At 45.8% G+C, this 23,599-nt stretch overlaps 1 protein-coding gene across 5 annotated transcripts in view; it reads right to left on the bottom strand.

Annotated features, from left to right (window-relative positions):
- ELMO1 (engulfment and cell motility 1) overlaps nucleotides 1-23,599 on the bottom strand; it is a 318,071-nt gene that overhangs the window by 229,263 nt on the left and 65,209 nt on the right. The window contains exon 2 of one of the 5 annotated variants that reach the window (XM_035129261.2): nucleotides 18,815-18,973. The exons of the other annotated variants lie outside the window; for them this stretch is intronic. The gene's annotated coding sequence lies outside the window, so the exon portion shown is untranslated. The remainder of the gene's footprint in view (nucleotides 1-18,814; nucleotides 18,974-23,599) is intronic. 5 annotated transcript variants of the gene reach the window in all.

Here is a 23,599-nt window from a genome sequence, read left to right as displayed (position 1 = left end):
GTGGAGGTAGGGTTAAAATAGTCTGGGCTGCTGCTATCACATCTAATTTGGTCTTCAAACAACAGAGCTATGGAGCAAATCTGTTAAAATTACCAAAGGGGGGAGGGGCAGGGACTAATCTGACATACTTGAGATTTCCCCTAATTCTCTGGTCATTGAACCCCTTTTTGGAGAGGCAGAAGTGATGATCATTACAGTAATGTTAAATGTAATTAGGTCCTGGGTATAAAGGGCTTGGTGTTATTTCCTATGCTCATTAGCATCTCCTACAAAGAAAGAAAAGACTTAAGATCCCACTGCAAACATTGTTTTAACTGATACGCAGAGCAATTCACAAACAACTTTTTTAAAAAGTTGCCTTTCTTGCATCTAGGTGAACAAATAAGTGTCATAACTAAAGTGTATTTCATAGATTCATGGAAGTATAGAGTAGGATCATCTAGTCCAGAGGTCCCAGGACTTACTGCGCTTCGGGCCAATGCCCAAAGCGCCGATCCCGTGGCGGGTCAGAGGGCGGGGGAGCATGCAGGAGCGCTCCCCCATGCGCAGGCGCTATTTCCGGCGTACTTCCGGGTCGCCAAAAATGGCTTGCGCGCATGCGCATGGGCCTCCTCCAACCCGGAAGTGTGCCGGAAATGACGTGTGCGCATGCACACAAACCATTTTCGGTGCTCCGGCGATCTGGAAGTGGGCCGCGCCGCCACGCCGCTAAGGGCGGGCGGCTGCGGCAGGCGTCACCGCAGGCCGGAAAAATTGGTCCATCGGGCTGTATCCGGCCTGCAGGCTGTAGTCTGGGGACCTCTGATCCAAACTGCTGCAATATAGGAATATGCAGTTTCCCCCAGTGGGAATCAAACCTGCAACCTATTTGCAATACTGTACTGAGTTGGGCAAAACTAGCTCTACGTTATACAGAACTGCTTTCTCCCGATTCACTATAGCGAATTCAATAAATGCAATCAACACCCATTAAACACTAAATAATCTGCTAAAATTATCCACTAAACCAGCAGTATGAATTCCAGTATAGCTCTTTCTGCTGTGCTGTGCCGTCTGGCTAAAGTTACTTTAGTTTCAAGGTCCCCAAAATAGAAAGAACACTGTCTGGTCTGGAGATGTCACAACATTCTGAACACTGCTGCAAACATAAGCGCTTGTGTGCCTAGGAAGAAAAACCAAAGCAAAAAACCAAGAGCCATTTGGATGAATAAGTGATTGTCACAAAGATGACGTAGACTGATTAAAGCAGTCACCAGGAAATAAACACATCTAGTCAGTTTTGTTTTGCAAAGAGTGGCCTAGTTTACACACAACACTAAGCCAACACATGGCTTAGTGCGAATGAACAAGTGTGCGGGTTATGAGAGAGAAGGACATGGCCTCTTTGCAACTGCGCTGGTCCTGCTGCTGTTGCGAGCTAAGCCGTGGTTTGGTTTAGCATTGTCTCCAGACTTGGGCTCATGGTTTACCCCATTTGCCACATTTCCTTAAACCTCTGAGTTAGCAAGTTGGAATGTGGCTGCTTCCAGAATCTGGAATGACGGAGTTCTTACAACTCCAGAATGGTTATTATGTGGCACCTATAAAAGCACCAGTTCCACCCACAAAGTGGTCAAGTGGGCGCATGTGGGATTAGGCAGTCTCGCAGATGAGCAGATCCCATGATGTTAGGGGCTTTATATACTAATAGTAACACCTTGAACCTGGCCCGGTAGCAGATCTCTGAGCACAGGTGTTATATGCCTCACTCCTTTCAGCAATCACACCGCAGCATTCGGCACTAACTACCAATGCAATTACAGGTATGTGTTCACCTCGGCTTTGCTCTGAGCAACAAAAGAAATTTGAGATCGCTATAATAGTTTAAGCTAAGTATCGTCTATCAAGGAAAGTCCTAGAGGTTCCTGCCAAATATCCTCTCCATAGTAGTGACTATTCTGGGAATTTCTGCACAATAATAGATGTGCATAATGAGCCTCTGAATAACTTAAGTACAAAAGCCTAATTAAGTCTCGGAACCTTTCCCATATCAAATGCAAATAGACACCTTTAATCAGTTATTAATTTACCCTAGGAAAGTAAAAAATGCATACTGCAACAAGCATCTTCAACCAGTAATTGGGTTAATCCTAAACATACATTCTCTGTGAATGTTACAAAGTACAATGCAGTCACCTGGCTGCAAACTCCGATTGCCCAGGGACCCCCTCACGACCATCCTGTCCTGCAGCAAGGAAAACCTATGCCCTTTGTCATTTAATGAGATCCTCCTCCTTTGTGCTACAGTTCACACTTGTCATGAAGCTTCCTTCCTGTAAGTGAGCATCTCTCGGTCCACAGAGCTGAGAGGAGCATTTGGGGAGGATGGGAGGAAGAAGAGAAGGTGCACGCCCAAAGTGCAGAGGTGTGGAGACAGGCTAAGAAATGGTCTGGGTTTCTTGCTCCCCTGTACAGAGCCGTAGCTACAGGAAGACTAGCCAGGTTTTTTTGGCCCAGGTGAAGCCTCGAGAGGGGCACCACTGAGGCTCCCAGCCGGTCAAATGGACATGGAGGGTACCAAACTGGGTCTTTGACCCAGGTGAAATAAGGCCTAGTTTCACCCCTGCCCCTGTCTATGAACATCCTGACAACAAGGTTGAGCTTTCACGCATGCAATCGTATATTCAAAAAGACAAAGGTGCTGTCAAAAAAAAAAAAAGGTATTTCCATAGCTGTCAAGTTTTCCCTTTTCTCACAAGGAAGCCTATTCAGCATAAGGGAATTTCCCTTAAAAAAAAAAAGGAGAACTTGACATCTATGTATTTCAGTATTGACGGACCAGTCATCATTATTTTAGCTACCAGAATTAGAAATAGATTCAGGTAGGTAGCTGTGTTGGTTTGACGCAGTATACAGTAATACCTCGGGTTACGAACGCGATCCGTTCCGGATTGCAGTTCGTAACCCGAATAGTTCGTAAACCGAACGCGATGGGCAGCGCCATTTCGCGCATGCGCAAAGCGCGATTTCCGCGTTCTGCGCACGCACAGCGAAAACACTTCCGGGTTTGCACAGTTCGTAACCCGAACTGTTCGCAAACCGAGGTGTTCGTAACCCGAGGTTCGACTGTGTGTGTGTGTGTGTGTGTGTGTGTGTGTGTGTGTGTATTAAACTGTCCAGCAGCACCTTAGAGACCAACTAAGTTTGTTCTTGGTATAAGCTTTCGTGTGCATGTCACACTTCTTCAGATACATTGAAAGAGAAGTCGACTTCTGTTTCAGTGTATCTGAAGAAGTGTGCATGCACACGAAAGCTTATACCAGGAACAAACAGAATTAGAAATAGCAAGGCATGGCTTTGCAGGGACTCAGAATTTGCTCTTCTATTTCAGAGGCAACTTAGCACACTTTATCCCTGGAATGAAAGGGCTCTAGGAAGTTAATAAAAACGTAATATCAAGAAAGTAATGAGATCACCCCTAATCTGTCTCTGCATTCCCCCTCACGAGCCATACTTCCCATATGATAAAAATGCTTCTTCTTTTTCCTCTTTTCTTTCTTACAGCACACAATTTGTCTCCAGCATTAAAACACTAACAGCTGCAAGCAAGATGCGCTTGGAGCACTCCAGGAAGGCTTCCACGCCCCTTCCGTGCAGCATTACGTAACTCGTGGCTACAGAGCAAACTTTGGCAAGCGAGAAAGATCAAAAGTGTAACACAAGTATTGCTACAACATGCCACACATGCAACATCCCCACCACCACACCAAGCAAACAAAAGAGTCGCTGTCTGTGAAAGGGACAACTGGGTTTGTAAGCCGGGTAAGCTGCTATCTCTCCCTCTGGAAAGAACTGTGTATCCAGTCTTTTCGGAGCACTTCTTTCTGTTATCGCCTGGTGTGGAACTTTCCCCCCAAAATGTAACAAAAACATAAGAGTATACGTTTCAGAACTGTACAATTTAATAGAAAAAGGAAGCCAAACAACGAGCCCCTTTTAATGATAATATTAAGGCCTCTCCTTGTGTGTGTTTTTCCTTCTCTCCAAACACAACACTATCCCCATTCCTCAAACTATTTCCAAATGCTGGATTTTTTTTCTTGCCCAGTTGTAAATATTTGCCTGGCTTCAAGGAGAAGGACGGGTGGTCATTTTTCATTTTGTTAATCCCTCGGCCAGTTCAACAATGATTTTTTGCTAACAAATGCATTTTACAAAACAATTCTGCATCAGCACTTCTTAAATGAAACACATTTCTTGGTCTGAAGCCACAATTCATGGACTGGGTGCATATTAAGGCCTAGGGAACATGTGCTGATGTCCCCATCCATCACAGGTCTAGGGGGACAGGATACCACCAGGTTGCAGATACAACCAGCACATATTTTCACGGAGTCCCTAACCACAACTGCCACAATTTGCAAAACCCAACAATCCTTTCTGGTACTACTATCCCAGGCTAGCTAGATTTGAGAGTTATGTACAACCAACTTCTCAGTTCAGACTGATGCTTTTCTCGCAACATTTCTGCATAAACCATAGCTCCCTCTCTTCTTTCATTCTGACAATGGAATGGTAATTTCATTTCCTCTGGCTGGCATCACACTTGCATGATGGTCCATAAAGCAAACAGAATGTTAAGTGTTGCTGGGAAACAATGTTTGTCAATGTGGCAAGTCATTATATCGAGGAAGTTAAGTCTTTTAGAAGAATTCAGTGAACATTAATAGGATGCCAGTTTTAACGCCTGAAGAAAAAAAATATTGTTATAAGGGGCAGGGTAAGAGGAATTTGCCCCCATGCATTACGAGACTACCAATGTACAGAGAGGGGACAGTTTAGCCAGAGAGAAGCCATTTTCTTGACTTCATGGTTCAAAAGTCAAGAGAAGCCTATTCTGCCGTATCAAGGTAAATTAATCCCCTGCTGACCCAGACAGTTCCTCCAGACCTCTTGGAAAACACACGCACCCTTTTACATAAGCCATCGCTAAATCCTGTCTCACACCCACATGGAAACTTGCATAATCGCACCTCCAGCTAGATAACCAAAAACGATAACGATCACCCATTCTCGGAACTTCCACCCTCCCAAATCCCCGCCTGAGGTGCCCTCCCTTGTACTTTTCATGACCCAGATTCAGCTGAACCATGGACCTTTTTAAGATATATATATTTATCCCTAATAAACTATTCCGTTGTTCCTTTAGTAATGTTATGGTGTCCTCTATCATGTTACCCGATGCATCTCCCTATTCTCTACTCTGTATGAAACTGTATCTATTTACGAAACCGCAATAATATAACCTTGCACTGATACCTTGAACCTTTCTATCAAATTGTACCTGTTTAAAAAATCCTGCCATCCTGAAGAATTAATTGTTTGACTCTACTATTTGCAAAGGTTTCCACTTATGCACCCTTCTAAGCTTTTAGTTCGTTGTCCTTGATAAAATGTTATAAGCTGTCAAACATCGCTCTGAACTGTGAACGTTTTACCGCTGTTAGAATTGTATCCTCTCTGTGTATTATTAGTTACTGTATAATATCTTCTTCTTCTTTAACTTTAAGTGTAGTCCTTTCTCTCTATTGCAAACGTTGAATATTTGTATAAACTTTGTTGCAAGTTAATAGGCACCTCTGTGGCACAACATATTTTACGGACTGTTTCCACTGTTTCTTGATACCACACTGCCACCTAGCCAGTCTAAAAGAGCACGACTCAAATACACACTTTCAGTGAGAACAACAATTTTATTTGATAAACAGGTGTTATCAACAATCTTCCCACATCCGCAGAGTCTTCCTGTCAAACAATAAGGAGACATGCATAATCATTACCTGGACTATCACCATGATATCTTACATCAAGAATTCCATCAACCCCTTTGTCCTCTCGCGATTACCCCCTCCCAGAACCCATTTCCCCACCTTTTATGCAATTCTGTACTATTGGAAATGAAACCTATAAATTTGTGAAGCTTCCTTTGTTCGGGGTCCCTTCACTTCAACTTGCTTGTGTGGACGGATCGCTATTGCAATAGCTTTATTATTTAATAAATAAAGTACCTTGCTTCGTACGTCCTGGTTTGGCCTCTGTTATTTGGTAGGCAGGAGACGCTCAAACTTCGTCTGCCTGCCAGGATACCTGGACTCTTCCTGGGTCAAGGATCCACTTAATTCTAGGACCGTGTAGCTCTGTAAATTTTTACAACAGTTTGGCGACCACTTCGGGGACCCAGTTTTGCCTTGAGCTCCGGGTTCACTGAGGAAGGGGAGCCCAGCGCGCCCTTGCCTCTTTTGCAGGGGGGTAAACCAACCTCAGGACCCGAGGCGCTTGGTAGTAATTGAGAGTCCAAGCGGGACCCCCAGGACGAAGCAACGTTTAAAGGGACAAGGCTGTTTTTTCTTCAGGAACCAGTGGGAAGCTGGAGACAACGGGATTCGACTGAAAGGATCGGTCGTGAGTATTAAAAGGGGACACGCGGTGGGCTGATTACTGCAGCAACTAAAATTCTAAAACTTCACTCTTCACTGTTCTCTCCTTTTCTGTTTCTTATCTTGGGCTCTAGTTGCAGCTAAGCTGTAAAGGCATAAGGGATAAAGAAGAATTAGAGCCTTTGGGATCCGTCCTTTCGTTAAACGAAATACCCAGAAGGACGGACCCAGCTCGCTCCTGCCAATCGGCGCAGGAGTTCTGAGCAATCTACCCAACCTTTTTTCCGTATTCCTCTGCTCTTAATCTTCGGGTGAAGCCGCCCCTAGACACCCCCGATCCCCACCGGGAAGTGACGGGGTTGTTCTAGATCGCAAGGTCACCCGTTCTTTTCAAAAAAAACCTTCCTTCCAAGGCTAACCACCCGGCATTGCGTGGGCAAGCGTCCAGGGCAGGTAGTCTTTCTATTAGATTGTAAGAGGCAGGAAAGTTGCTGCAGGACCCTAGGCAATTGATGACCAGAAGGGGGTCCTTAGGTATCTAGCTGCACCAGGCCGCCTAGTAGTTAGTGCACGCGAACGGCAGGCAGGAACACCACAAGGACGTGGGGGTGAGTCATAGACTCGGGAAGTTAAGAGTGTCCAGGAACAGGGTCGGGGACCCAGAACTGCAGTATAAAGAGCCAGAATAAACATGGGTGCGCATAATTCAAAGGAATTCCTGTCCCAGACTCCCAGCCGTGGCAAAGCTCAATGGAAGCTTCGCCAAAGTGGGGACTCTGAGGATGAAAGCCCATTACAATTCATATTCGAACATTGGCATGAATTACCTGGGGTGGAAAAACTTGACAAAAATCGGCTAAAAAGACTCTGTCAGAAAGACTGGATCCGCGTCACTGCGGACCATCCAGAGGGGGAAAAATGGATCCCGAGAGGTTCCCTTAATGCCCAGCGAATCTCTGCACTAAGAATAACACTGGAAGACCAATACCCCTTGCAAATTCGATACCTAAACTTATTTGAAAAGGCAAAAATCCTTCTTAAAAAGACTGAAGGTCCGACTGCCCCACAAATGCCAGTGATAATGGAAAGAAACCCGAAGCCCCCACCTTATCAGGAAACAATAATAGAGGAACCGGTAGACCAGCTCTGCAGCCCTGCCGAAGCCTCGGCACCGCCACCTCGAAATCCAAATGAACGTCGGGGGGCGGAGGTCCAAAACCCCTTAAATGCAGCGGAGGGCAGGTCTGCGACCCCCGCCATGCCTAACCTAAGTCCAGCACCCCACGAGGACCTTGAAGTTCAAAGCCCTGCTGAAATGCCACCCCAGCTCAGTCCCGTCGCTAATAGGACTCGCAGTCACGATCCTGAAATTAATCTAGTAAAACAACTAGTAACAGTATTGGCAGAGTTAAAAGGACCGTCCGCCGAAATAAAGGACCCCGCAGAGAAGGAACCAGAGACAGCCGAAAAGGCCCCGGGACAATATCCTCTAAGATCAGTCCCAGTTTCAGATGGGACAAGCTTTGTCTACTCCCATATTCCCTTCCTAACTTCGGACTTATTGAATTGGGCTCAGCAAATGTCAACCTTGAAAGATAATCCTGACATGTGCTATCGTAAAATCGCCATTATTTTCTCTACTCATAACCCCTCCTGGGCGGATGTGCATATGCTTTTAAATGGCCTCTTTAATGAACCTGAAAGGGAGGAAATATTGGAAAAAGCAACAGAAGCACTAAAATTGCCCGATGTCCAGCTCAACAAACCTGTAGGGATTGAGCCACTCACTGCAGCCCAACTTAGAACCGAACCAGAATGGGACTATAACACCTCCTCCGGGATTTGGTATCTGAAGGCGTTTCGCAAAGCCATTTTACATGGGATAAGGCTTGCAGGAAAAAAATCAACAAATTGGACTAAAATCAGGGAGGTCACCCAGGAACCTGATGAAACTCCCACCGCTTTCTATACCAGGCTAATAACCGCTTTCCGGACATGGGGGGGAATAGATCCCGATACCCCAGATAACCAAGTAGTGGTAAAAAGCTTCTTTAAAGATCAAGCTTGCCCGGACATCAGAAAATTCCTCTCCCTCCAAGTAGCCTATGAAGGGAAACCCATGAGTGAGATCCTCGGGCTTGCGAAAACCATTTATGATGGAAAAGATGAGAAAAAGAAAAAGGAGGCAAGGAAGGAAAAGGAGGACGATGCTAGAGTCCTCGCCTTGGCTTTGAGTGCAGCCAGTACCGCATATAACCCCCAACCTAGTTACCCCTTCAGAAATTCAAAGGCTCCCACACAACCTAGAGGGATGAACGCACATGCAAATCGACAAGCCTCTCCTTACCAAAGGGCTAACAATGTCCAGCATCGAGAGACCACCTCTCAATGCTTTTTCTGCAATCAAATAGGGCATTTCAAGCGAAATTGTCCATTATTCTTAAATACCGTGGCACCAAAACCAGCTCTAGGGATGGGATCCAATGCAGCGCAAAACCCAAACCCGATAGCGCCAAACCCTTTCCAGAATCAGCGCCCATTCCAACTACCGCTAGAATTTAACCAGGAGCAAATGCAACCCACTCTTAATTCAGAGACTAACCAATGACAATTAAACGGGGATCCTTTGAACCTTGCCCTGGTATGCCCGACAATTGCATTATCAGCCCATGACCCCATATGCACAATCACCATAGATGGCCATGAGTATCAGTGTTTACTAGATACTGGGGCAACTTTCTCAACTTTAAACGACAGTCATCTGAGGTCCAGTCAGCAAAAACAACGTATAATGGGCATTGATGGGATCCCCAGGACATGCGCTCTTTCAGAGCCAGCGAAAGTAACGATAGGGCCCCTGACTGCTGAGCACTCATTTCTACTGACCCCGAGCCCTGTCAACCTACTAGGGCGAGACCTACTATGTAAATTACAGGCAACTATAACTTGCAGCACTGAGGGTATCTACCTCCACATGCCAGAAGAGGCGGCAGTCTCCTTTCAAGGCATTTTAAAGGAAGAAAACCTGACTGATTTAGAAATACCAACCCCTCTGATTGACAAGGTACCAGTTCACCTATGGGGAAATACTAATACCTCTGTGGGACTCTTAAAATCGGCAGATCCCGTTGTTATTAAATACCGCACCGATGTCCCATACCCCTCCATCAAACAGTACCCCTTGCCGCAGGAGGCAATAGAAGGATTGAGGCCAATGATACAGGATTTTATGGATCAAGGCATCCTTGTTCCCTGCGTCAGCCCATGCAATAGTCCACTCCTGCCGGTACGCAAGCCATCACCCCCGGGTGCCCCAGTTAAATACAGGCTTGTCCAAGACCTCAGAATTATCAACAACTTTGTGATACCCCGCCACGCCATCACCGCCAACCCTAATACAATTTTGACCGGAATCCCACCAGATAGTACATATTTCAGTGTCATTGATTTATGCTCCGCCTTCTTTTCCATAAGAGTGCATGAGAAAAGCCAATTTCTGTTCGCCTTTACGTGGGAAAAAGGACAGCTGACTTGGACTAGACTCCCACAGGGATATGTAGAGAGCCCAACAATTTTTGCTTGTGCAGTGCATAGGGACCTACAAGACCTCTCCTTTCCTGCTGGCTCCTCCCTTTTAATATATGTAGATGACTTGATAATTTGCTCCACCTCCGCAACTAATTGCCACATGGACACCGTCCATCTACTAACCGCCCTTGCCGACAAGGGCCACAAGGTCTCACCAAAAAAACTACAATATTGCCAAACTGAAGTAAAATACTTGGGCCACATAATTGGCCACGGAACAAGAGCTTTGACAACTGAAAGAGTAGATGCTATAGCTAAGGTTCCCCTGCCAAAGACCAAGAAACAGCTCCGCGGGTTTCTAGGAATGAGCGGATTTTGCAGGTCATGGATCCCAGGGTATGGAGAATTAACCAAACCCCTTGTAAAGATGACTAATAAGGACGAACCAGAACCCCTTGAATGGTCCAAAGAAAGCCTACAAAATTTTGAAACTATCAAAAGGGAACCGAGGTCCGCTCCAGCCTTAGGATTGCCAGACTACCGTCTCCCCTTTTCGCTGTTCGTGCATGAACAGAAAGGGGTAGCCTCCGGAGTTCTGACACAAACCTTCAGAGGCCAGGAACGTCCTGTCGCCTACTACAGTATTCAATTAGACCCGGTAGCTAAGGGGACTGTAGGTTGCCTCAGGGCGATTGCTGCCGCTGCGGAATTAGTGGACAGAGCCCTAGAAATCGTTCAAAATCAAGAACTAATCCTAAATGTACCACATGCTGTAGCCACCTTGTTAAACTTACGAAACTGTCAACATTTTAGTAACGAACGACTAAATCAGTACGAAGCTGCCCTGCTCACACCATCCAACGTGCGCATTAAAAGAGTCAATACCCTAAATCCAGCCACCCTACTGCCTCTGCCCGACGACGGGACCCCCCATCACGATTGCACCTTAGCAGTCCGCTTGGCCGAAAGGCCACGGGAAGATTTAGACCACCTTCCCTTGGAAAACCCAGATATCTCAATCTTTACAGATGGAAGTTCCAAGGTCGTGGCTGGAACAAGACAAACTGGGTACGCTGTGGTAACACACGACACCATCCTAGAAGCTGCACCTATAAACCCGCGCTACAGTGCGCAGGCAGCTGAGCTTATTGCCCTTATCAGAGCTTGCGAATTGAGTGAAGGCAAGCGCGTAAATATCTATACTGATTCCAAATATTGTTTCGGACTGGTACACGCTACGGGTACCCTCTGGAAACAGAGGGGATTCCTAACAGCTGCAGGAACACAAATCTCTCACGCACCGCTAGTGAAAAGACTAATGGACTCCATACATTTCCCGAAGGCCATCTCAGTAATACACTGCAAAGCACACACAAATGGCACGGACTTTGTCTCCTTAGGGAATAGTATTGCGGACGCCGCTGCCCAGAAGGCAGCGGCCATGAGAGGGGAAATGTATGAAAATGAATTTCAAGCCATCTTAGTTCCAGCCGATGTAGACTTCAATCGAATGTATCGCACCGCTAGTGTAGAAGAAATAAGCTCATGGCAACAACTGGGGGCACACCAAAGGGACAATGCGTGGGTTTTGCCGGACGGACGTCTAGCAATGCCTAAAGCCTGGGTACCCCGCCACCTCCGGGTTTTACACAATTTCACACACTGGGGAGCAAACCGCCTAGCAGACAGCATCCTTAGGCATTGGTATGCCCCAGGTGCACACCAATTTGCGAAGGCAGTATCCAAAAATTGCACCATCTGCGCCGGATTCAACCCAAAACAAGAACCACGCAAACCACCAGGGTCTAGACCTTGGGCATATATACCCTTTGAAAGCCTACAACTAGATTTTGCAGAACTCCCGAACTGTATGGGGTTTAAACAATTACTTGTCATAACAGACCGACTTTCAGGTTGGCCAGAAGCTTTTCCATGCAAACGAGCAAATGCTCAAACCGTTGCCAAAATCCTCATGCAGGAAATAATTCCCAGATACGGAGTTCCACGTCGATTAGACTCTGACCGTGGGACACATTTCGCTGCAGAGGTAGTTCAGTCTGTCACCAAGGCATTTGGAATTAAATGGGAACTCCACACCCCGTACCATCCGGCCTCTTCAGGTCAGACGGAGCGGATGAATGGACTTATAAAAACCCAATTGGGAAAAATCTGTAAGGCTACCGGGCTAAAATGGATAAATGCTCTTCCGTTAGTCCTACATAATATTCGTAGCCAGCCGAGAGGACTCTTGAAACTATCTCCCTATGAACTCCTGTTCGCCAGACCCTCCCCGACTCATACCACCCAACTCCCCGTCTCTGAGCTAGAGACTGGGGAAAACGAACTGACTGTATATGTTACACAATTACAACGACAACTAAAGAAACTACACCATTATGCAGCGACCTGTCAGAATGTTCCCCTTGATGTCGATGCTCACTCCTTCACGCCTGGACAGTGGATTTGGGTTAAAACTTACAGGCGAGCCACCTTACAACCCCAGTGGGAAGGACCCTACCAGATTCTCCTGACGACCCCAACTGCAATCAAGGTCTCTGAACGTTCTGCCTGGATTCATCACACCTTCTGTAAGTCCGCACCAAACCCCAACGACCTGGGTGACGTTGCAAGGACCTCCCCATCTTCCATCAACTCCACCGAAGACACCGTCCCACTCGACAATCCCGCGCCAGCCATCGAATCCCCCCAAGACCCTCCCGAGGAACCCACCTCGATCCCAATAACGGCCAAGGAAGGTGACCAAGGAGACCTGGAGAAGTGGATGTCAAAGATCCTTGTAGTACCTGAACCAGACGACCCAGATCATCCACCCATACGAATGCAGTTCCGGAAACAGAAATGCCACGACACCGGGAGCGGGACCTGAAACCCCAGTTTTTGTTTTACCTTCCCTTTCTCATACCACCTTCCCAAAACCCAACCCAGTTTTCCCACCCTCCTCCCTTATCTTTCTCAAACCCAAAAACCACCACCCCCTCCCTTCCCTAACTGTATCGTGTCTGTCGAGTTTCTTTCTTTATTTTTATACAGATTTTCGCCTCTGCCAACCCGTGAGATGGACCGGACCCTGCTCCTGGGATACTGTCTCGCCTTCATCACCTACGTCGCAGCCCAGCAGCTCAATTGTGGAGAAATTCCTTCTGAGTTCTTCTTCCTGGATCATCGGACCGTCGACTCCTCTGACCCTACTTCCTTGAACAACCTTGGAGACTTCAAATTCTGCCTTCCCGGAACTAAGAGGTGGCTACCACATGCCTTTCGACCCCAACTGCGAGGCACCCAAACCTGGGAATTACTTATAAGGTCTGCCTCCTTCTCTATATTGGGACGTGCTTTCTTTACCCTTGACCATTCCTGGAACCGGTTAACTTGCCACAATGGAACTTCTCATCAGACCCAATGGGGCACCACTATTAAGACTTTTGACCCTGCAGAACAAGGACAAGGACTTTGGGGGGAATACACGGACTCTATGCATTATGACTTTTGGACTTATGGATTCATGTGTACCAATCCATCCACTGCTACGACCATTCAAGGTATCTGCGTTCGAAAATTTTGTTGTATATGGGACATAGGGACGGCATCAACCTGGGAAGGAAATAGGTATGTCGAGGGATGGTTACACTCAGTTGGAGGTGGGGCTAGTACGGAATGGGACCATGTAGGACCCCAGAGATGCGGGGGAGTCTCAACTGACCTACACTTACTCCACCGACAGGACCCTTTACAGCCCCTCGGCACTGCCCCTAGAAACGTCAACCTTACAGGACTTCCCTTGCCCCCGCGCATTTCCGATATCTCTGCATGGCAAAGTAATACGTACGTCCAGCTCCTTCAGCGGGCCGCCCATGCCACGAATTTAACTGACTGCTGGATCTGCACCCATATCCCATCCCACATAGAGCAGGGAGTGCCTTTCGTTGCAAACCCCCTAACCCTCCAACAGTATAAGAGTACCTACCTCCTGAACCGGAACCTTACTTTCTTAAAGCCCACTTCACAGTATATATACCTGAGTGGTGAGTCCCAAGGACCCATTTGTAGAGAATTTACAGGAACTGGAAGCCATGTGGGTTCTAGCAAATGCCCCGTTACGATCTTAATAAACCCCGGAGAGGACCTCACCTTAGTCAGGAATCACACGCATTCCCGTTCTTACCCTGATCTCAAGTCTGCCCTGACAGCCGTCTTGTTCCCGTTCATTCAAGAATCACCCATTGACGGTCTCATAGAAGCCTTTAGCACCGGACGAATTGGGAAACCCCTCAGCGGGCTATTCTGGCTCTGTTCCTCCCGAGGTTATACGTGGGTCAGTATTCACATGAGAGGATCCTGCTTCCTCGGCCACATACACCCAGGGTTCCGGGTAACCCAGGACTTACCTACCGGCCGCTTGAGAAACAGGAGGTCCCCGACTACCCCGTTAAAACCTAAGGCAAAGGCAGAGACCTGGCTCCGCGCAGTGTTCCCAGCCTATGGGGCTTTCTCGAACCATATGGACATCTTAAAACTAACGGATATTTTGTTGCGGTTCATCAATGAATCTGAGGCCGCCACGCTAGCAGTGTTAACAGAACTCACTCAGGTCCGATCCCTCTCTATTCAGAACCGCTTGGCTCTTGATCTCCTCCTGTCAGCGCAGGGCGGGACCTGTAAGCTCATCGGGGCGGAGTGCTGTATGTATGTATCCGATCAGACCCTGAATATAACAGCACACCTCCGAGCCATCGATTCCCTAACAAAAGATCTCCACGAGGTGCAGAATGAAGGGGTCTCAGACTGGGATATCTGGTCGTGGCTTCCCAATGCCTCCTGGCTCAGGGAAATCGTGAAAGGCACCCTTTTTCTAGCTCTATCTTTGATCCTCCTCCTTACCTCCCTTTGCTGTTGCCTCCAATGTTTCCCGGCTATGTTAACTCCCCGCAGACAAAAGCCCTCCCCAACCTCCTTTCAAGCTCCGTTATGTCCTTCCCCTGAGTTCCCCGAGATAGTACCGATGTTCCACCTTGGGAGTGGGGAGTACATTACCCCGGTGTGCGGAAATAATTTTTAATTACTTAAAAATTAATCCGCAGAGAGGGGAAATGTTATAAGGGGCAGGGTAAGAGGAATTTGCCCCCATGCATTACGAGACTACCAATGTACAGAGAGGGGACAGTTTAGCCAGAGAGAAGCCATTTTCTTGACTTCATGGTTCAAAAGTCAAGAGAAGCCTATTCTGCCGTATCAAGGTAAATTAATCCCCTGCTGACCCAGACAGTTCCTCCAGACCTCTTGGAAAACACACGCACCCTTTTACATAAGCCATCGCTAAATCCTGTCTCACACCCACATGGAAACTTGCATAATCGCACCTCCAGCTAGATAACCAAAAACGATAACGATCACCCATTCTCGGAACTTCCACCCTCCCAAATCCCCGCCTGAGGTGCCCTCCCTTGTACTTTTCATGACCCAGATTCAGCTGAACCATGGACCTTTTTAAGATATATATATTTATCCCTAATAAACTATTCCGTTGTTCCTTTAGTAATGTTATGGTGTCCTCTATCATGTTACCCGATGCATCTCCCTATTCTCTACTCTGTATGAAACTGTATCTATTTACGAAACCGCAATAATATAACCTTGCACTGATACCTTGAACCTTTCTATCAAATTGTACCTGTTTAAAAAATCCTGCCATCCTGAAGAATTAATTGTTTGACTCTACTATTTGCAAAGGTTTCCACTTATGCACCCTTCTAAGCTTTTAGTTCGTTGTCCTTGATAAAATGTTATAAGCTGTCAAACATCGCTCTGAACTGTGAACGTTTTACCGCTGTTAGAATTGTATCCTCTCTGTGTATTATTAGTTACTGTATAATATCTTCTTCTTCTTTAACTTTAAGTGTAGTCCTTTCTCTCTATTGCAAACGTTGAATATTTGTATAAACTTTGTTGCAAGTTAATAGGCACCTCTGTGGCACAACATATTTTACGGACTGTTTCCACTGTTTCTTGATACCACACTGCCACCTAGCCAGTCTAAAAGAGCACGACTCAAATACACACTTTCAGTGAGAACAACAATTTTATTTGATAAACAGGTGTTATCAACAATCTTCCCACATCCGCAGAGTCTTCCTGTCAAACAATAAGGAGACATGCATAATCATTACCTGGACTATCACCATGATATCTTACATCAAGAATTCCATCAACCCCTTTGTCCTCTCGCGATTACCCCCTCCCAGAACCCATTTCCCCACCTTTTATGCAATTCTGTACTATTGGAAATGAAACCTATAAATTTGTGAAGCTTCCTTTGTTCGGGGTCCCTTCACTTCAACTTGCTTGTGTGGACGGATCGCTATTGCAATAGCTTTATTATTTAATAAATAAAGTACCTTGCTTCGTACGTCCTGGTTTGGCCTCTGTTATTTGGTAGGCAGGAGACGCTCAAACTTCGTCTGCCTGCCAGGATACCTGGACTCTTCCTGGGTCAAGGATCCACTTAATTCTAGGACCGTGTAGCTCTGTAAATTTTTACAACAATATGTACTTGATAACAAACTGCTTTTACTATTTGAAAAGATCTGTAGCACTACTAGTACATGCCATCTCCTTCTGACTAATCCCCACAACGACCCCGTGAAGAAGTCACCACTATACTAATATTACAGATTATTATCTGTAAAATAGAGATGAGGTGCGTTCCTCCAGTCCAGGGGTCAGGAAACTTTTTCAGCAGGGGGCCGGTCCACTGTCCCTCAGACCTTGTGGGGGGCTGGACTATATTTTGGAAAAAAATATATGAACGAATTCCTATGCCCCAGAGATGCATTTTAAATAAAAGGACACATTCTACTCATCTAAAAACATCAGGCAGGCCCCACAAATAACCCAAAGATACATTTTAAATAAAAGGACACATTCTACTCATGTAAATCATGCTGATTCCCGGACCGTCCGCGGGCCGGATTTAGAAGGTGATTGGGCCGCATCCAGGCCCCGGGCCTTAGTTTGGGGTCCCCTGCTCCAGTCTAATGTTTCTCACGCTGCTGCATTTAATTTTGTATTTCCTTCCAAGTTTATATGGTATTATTTATTAGAACAATTGTTTGCAGGGGGTTAAATGTGGGCACTTGCATGCATGCACTCACTTTAAAGCTTCAGCAGGGAAACATAAGGACAAGGCAAATATAGGAATTCTGCTAACTAGACGGAGCACTTCTCTCCTTGGTAGCAAGCGTCTGTGACTGATATGTCTTCTGCCAGTACTTCTGACTTCTGCGTACTGATTGCATTTCAACCATGTAATGTTTTTTTGTACTAAAAGTATATGCTGTCTTCTTTTGGAAAGCTCAGAATAGCTTACATGAAGCTCTCAGTGGTCTCCCACCCAGGCACTGGTCCAGCCTGCATCTGCTGGGCTTGTTTACAACATTTAATGTGCCCAGACTTTCCACTGGGCTATTCACTTCTTCTGACTGCACACGGCAGAGAACTCAACTCGTCTCTCATCTTCTCTCCCCCCTTTTGATTATGCACTATAACGTACCGATCTCTTCTTACACTCCAAAGTCACCCAAGATTGAATAACAAAATATATAGCTGTCCAGATATGCTAATTTCTTTGAAACACAGAAGCTGCATTTAGCAATCCCAGGCACACAGCAATGCCAGCAAGATTCTCAAACACCCACATGAGCTGCTTTGTTGGCTAGGCCAGTGTTTCCCAACCTTGTGCCTCCAGCTGTTTTTGGACTACAATTCCCATCATTCCTGACCACTGGTCTTGCTAGCTAGGGATGATGGGAGTTGTAGTCACAAAACAGCTGGAGGCACAAGGTTGGGAAACACTGGGCTAGGCAAGTCATCACTAACCATGCAGGCCTCTATAAGAGTTATAGAAAGCAATTTTAGGATGGGTTGTTGTTGTTGTTGTTGTTTAGTCATGTCCGACTCTTCGTGACCCCATGGACCATAGCACGCCAGGCACTCCTGTCTTCCATTGCCTCCCGCAGTTTGGTCAGACTCATGTTGGTAGCTTCGAGAACACTGTCCAACTATCTCGTCCTCTGTCGCCCCCTTCTCCTTGTGCCCTCAATCTTTCCCAACATCAGGGTCTTTTCCAGGGAGTCTTCTCTTCTCATGAGGTGGCCAAAGTATTGGAAGCCTCAGCTTCACGATCTGTCCTTCCAGTGAGCACTCAGGGCTGATTTCCTTCAGAATGGAGAGGTTTGATCTTCTTGCAGTCCATGGGACTCTCAAGAGTCTCCTCCAGCACCATAATTCAAAAGCATCAATTCTTCGGCGATCAGCCTTCTTTATGGTCCAGCTCTCACTTCCATACATCACTACTGGGAAAACCATAGCTTTAACTATACGGACCTTTGTCGGCAAGGTGATGTCTCTGCTTTTTAAGATGCTGTCTAGGTTTAGGATGGGTTATCAAATCACTTATTTTGTTTCTGAATTCACCACTGTTATGGTTAGGGCGAGATTAAACTGGGGGGGGGGGAGAGCTTTTCCCCATCTGAACCAAGGCCTACAATGAAGTTGCCATGGGGTAGTAGCAAGGGCTTCAGAAATAAAGTGCACGAAATAGCTTGGATGGTTTGTGGTCACCGATCAGAGGGTAGAGGAGTAATCCGGGGGAAGGAGGGGCTGATAAATGAACGTGCTTCCTGAAAGCTACCCTCAAGAGGCAGATTGCCAGTGACCCTTTCCAGATTGCGCATGAAATCTCAATTGATGAGAAATACACACAGATACTCACTGCTTCTTTACTTACAAGTGAAACTGAGTATCCCCCTCAAACACACACACACACACACACACACACACACACACACACACACCTCGATTTCAATTTGGCAGTGCCACTGAGAGCCAGTTAAAATGCTTCAAGGACAGAGGCGAGTTTATGAACACTTGTTATTGAAGGTCTTAGAACTTAGACCTGCTTTAGAACTGATGGCATGCAGAGCTCTGATCCAATGCTGATCACGTACCTTCGCCTAATAAAACACAGAAACTTGGGGTAAGTTAAATCCAAAAAGTACTTTGGGTCATCAAAAATGCATCGCTGCTCAAACATCCAAGGAGCATAATCTTCCTATGAAAGCCATGGCTAGGCAGGATACAACCATTTTTGCTACTGTGCAATGAACTTATGAACTCATTTCGTAAGAGGCACGGCATGAAGCTGAAGATTACTTTTTCTGAGCTGTTGTGTAAGTACCGTAATTTAGCATGTTCTTCAACATGGGAGAACCTGCAAGAATTTATTAAAACAAACATTTCTGAAGCTTTGCTCACTTGTTTGTTTCTGTAGGATGAATACATTTCTGGAGGTAACAATTGAAGTATAAGCAATACAGATGTTCTACTTGCTAAAATGCAAAAAGTTAATTTGCAATTAATTAAAATCATACAAAGCTCTAGTTATCGTGTCAATTTTTACCCCCAAAATGGCCCTAAACACATGGAGAATAATGGGTGTGTGGAAGTTTGAAGTATGCATGCATGTTTTAACAAAGTAGAGGCATTCTTTTGTCTATGGTTCAAAACACCTAGGAAGTGTTTCTTTTGATAAATGTATCCTCTCCTGTAAGACCATATGGACAGAGAACAAGTTGCCAGAAATTCAGATATAATGTTGGGTGCAAACTGCCTTGAGCCAAGAAAGTTTTCTTTTGGGAATTTTTTAGGGATTGGGTATAGCTGATCATGGACATGGGTGGCACTGTGGTCTAAAAAACCACAGAGCCTAGGGCTTGCTGATCGGAAGGTCAGCGGTTCGAATCCCCGCAACAAGGTGAGCTCCCGTTGCTCGGCCCCTGCTCCTGCCAACCTAGCAGTTCGAAAGCACGTCAAAGTGCACGTAGATAAATAGGTACCACTCCAGCGGGAAGGTAAACGGCGTTTCCGTGCACTGCTCTGGTTGGCCAGAAGCGGCTTAGTCATTCTGGCCACATGACCCGGAAGCTGTACGCTCCCTTGGCCAGTAAAGCGAGATGAGCGCCGCAACCCCTACTTGGCTTCAAGAAGGTTGCACTATGCAAAGCAACAACCAATATATGCATTTCTGTCTTTCTGTTATATCCAGCGCTTCCTCCCAAAGAAGCATAGGGCAGAAATCAAAAAATAAAAAGCATAATTCTAGGGAAACCATACACTACCAGGTGCTTGGTGCTATTTTCACAGCTGGGCAAGATACAAACATGGGCTTTTTCAAGCCCCTGGCAGGGCAGAGTATATGGCATACTGTGCGTTGCCCAATGGCTCCATGTTGGCAACTGTTCAGAAGTAACCACTGCTGTCCTCTGCTCATTAATTGAAATTCAACAGTGATTCAACATAAGGACAATCATCAGGTACATACAACTGCAATGTAAAACAGAATACTGGCAGAGAGAAACCAACTTCCCTCCCTCACAAAAACTTTTCACAGTAATTAATTGTCATTGCATTGTCCAATACTATATTAAAGGTAAAGTAAAGGGCCCCTGACCATCAGGTCCAGTTGTGTCCGACTCATCTCGCTCTATAGGCCAAGGGAGCCGGTGTTTGTCCGCAGACAGCTTCTGGGTCATGTGGCCAGCATGACAAAGCTGCTTCTTGCGAACCAGAGCAGCGCACGGAAACGCCGTTTACCTTCCCTATTTATCTACTTGCACTTTTACCTTCCCTATTTATCTACTTGCACTTTGATGTGCTTTTGAACTGCTAGGTTGGCAGGAGCTGGGACCGAACAACCGGAGCTCACCCCGTTGCAGGGATTCGAACCACCGACCTTCTGATCAGCAAGCCCTAGGCTCTGTGGTTTAACCCACAGCGCCACCTGGGTCCCTTTTTATATTAACATACCCTTTTTTGGTCCTGGTAGGATGTAGCTAGGATCTGTTTCACCCATATTTGAAATCCTGCATCCAACCACAAAGCAGTATCTGCTTTCCCACAGTTAATTCGTGACCACCTAAGTTTAAGTGAACTATCGCTTGGATGCTCTTTGTTCTCTATTTTAATCCTCTTTAGAGGAGACTGCCTGATAATATATAAAATTGAATAACATGTTCTAGGTGAAACATTTATTAGAAGGCACTATGTAAATGGGATTACAATGAGATTAAGAACGACATGGAGGGAAAGGTGGGAAGTCAAAGTTTAAAGAGAAGTGCATAATAATTTTGAAATTTGGAATTTACATGTGAAGATTTTAAAGTTTAATAAAAATTTGGCACACACAAAATAGCTGACTGCCCGCATTACACATGAAGGTATTTGCACATGTGTCTATCCATAGGGTTGCTAGGTCACAATGTTTGACAAGAGAAATTTCAGGGTACAGGACTTCTTCACACGACATCTAGGAGAAGAACTAAGTTGAAAATATAGTGCCATATCCCGAACAGAACAACATCATCTGGTTGCTTCAGGTGGAATCCTAGACTGAACCGAAATTCAGTATGACACAAAAAGTTGGGCACACCAAGTGTTACCCCTCACAAAGCTGCCGTGGGGAGGTAAGTTGCACCTATCTCAAATCCCCTTTCAATCCAGCAACTAAAAGGCACAGATGAATAGCTGTCAGTGCTGAGCTTGGATCAGGGGTACTCCAATTTGAATCCTTGCTCCCTTGAGGAAGGACTATAAACTCAGAGGTGGAGCACATGCATTGCCTGCATCAGATATCAGTTTAATCCAGTAATCTTCAGTAGCAGGTGATGGGAAAGACCTCTCTCTGCCTGAGTATCTAGAGTGAACAATACTGGGCTAGATGGGCCAATGGTCTGGCCTAGTGGCGCTGTGGGCTAAACCACTGAGCCTAGGGCTTGCTGATCAGAAGGTCGGCGGTTTGAATCCCTGTGACGGGGTGAGCTCCCGTTGCTTGGTCCCAGCTCCTGCCAACCTAGCAGTTCGAAAGCACGTCAAAATGCAAGTAGATAAATAGGAACCGCTATAGCGGGAAGGTAAACGGCGTTTCCATGTGCTGCTCTGGTTTGCCAGAAGCGGCTTTGTCATGCTGGCCACATGACCTGGAAGCTATACGCTGGCTCCCTCGGCCAATAATGCGAGATGAGCGCGCAACCCCAGAGTTGGTCACGACTGGACCTAATGGCCAGGGGTCCCTTTACCTTTAATACATGGCAGAAACCCGCTGCAACCACGTAACTCAGGGGCTAGCCAGTGTAACTTTTGTGAGGATACAAATAGCTCACACGTTCTGAGCTTCTTGAAGAAAGAGATACGCAACGAATAAATAAAATAATTAAGAAAATACGTATTTCCTCCAGTAGTTCTTTTACTCAGAACGCAATCTAATAACAGCACCTACAGTTGTAGCCAGATTGGTAAAGGCAAATGTCTGTAAACAGCAAACCATTAAGAAAAGAATTTCTTGGACAGCAAGCCACATGACTCTCTAGGACTCTCCATGTTCAAAGGTAACTGATACAAGCAAGTGCAGGTCTTTTGGACTAGTGACTAGGCTTAGGAAGCCAACGCTTAAGGAAAGGCTTCGCATAAAGTCCTACACGGGGGTCCCTGCAGTGCACAGTTTGTCTCAAAGTGGTGGTAAGAAAACTATCATTGCCCTTCCTGAAGGCTTCTGGTAGCAGCAGCAGCAGCTTTTGAAGGGGAGATTAATAAGTACATGCCTTTTATTCGGATTTTTAATTGTATTAATATAAATGTAAAGTAGTTCTGAGATGCACCAGTACGAGTAATAACAGCACAGGCAAGAGCGTTAAGAGGAATTTTGTTAAGTGCAGCAACACAATGCTAAAAAATGGGGGGTGGGGGAGGGCTGCTGCCATACTACATCCTTAAGGACATCATTGCATCCATTTCCATTGACATTAATGACCCGGTGTGGCGAAAGGAGCTCAAAAGAACTCCAACATCCTTATTTGGGCTGCACTGAATAGTGTTGTCTAGGCAACTCCAACACATTCTACCGGTATGGTGAGTCTATGCTCCAAAGCCACAAAAGAATTCAATTTTTATAATTCCATAGCTTTGCCCAGATGTAAGATTTCCAAACTTTTGATAACTAGGACATGGGTTGGGGGAGGAGACAGAGGAGGTTAGATTAAAACAGAAGGCACGCTTTTTGGTTTCTTACAAAACGTACACATATTTATCATGTTCTTAATCAACGTCCATAAGAATGTGTAGGTGTCTATCTAATATGTGAAGATAATGACATTAACTTTTGGCATCCTCTCCTCCCCTTTGTTCGCTGGACAATGCTCATCAAGAGAATCACACTTTCTGGGCAATGGAAACGCTTCTAAGATTCATGATATACTGCAGGCTGTATCAGAAATCCCAACGAATCCTTTTTCCCTCCTGTGTGTAAATATCATTATCCATATATTGGCAGGCAAAAGGGGAAACCGATGCTACAAATACCCTCCCTGCTTCATGGGGCAGAGTGTGGCAGATGTCTGCAGCGTGCTGGGTTAATTTTCAAAGCACATTTCAGCTCCTCTTGGGATATACCAGGGTGTCGGGATACGTGTTCTGGGATTCACTGGCCAAGATAGCAACTTTAACCAACCGTATACATTCCAAACATTGAAGAGGCTGCTTCTGATTTTGTTCAGAAAACTGGAAAACTGTAGGCTACAGTCCAATTC

The sequence above is a fragment of the Zootoca vivipara genome, chromosome 12 (genome assembly GCF_963506605.1).
Source record: "Zootoca vivipara chromosome 12, rZooViv1.1, whole genome shotgun sequence".
Lineage (NCBI taxonomy): Eukaryota > Metazoa > Chordata > Lepidosauria > Squamata > Lacertidae > Zootoca > Zootoca vivipara.
This window is presented reverse-complemented; position numbering and strand designations above follow the sequence as displayed.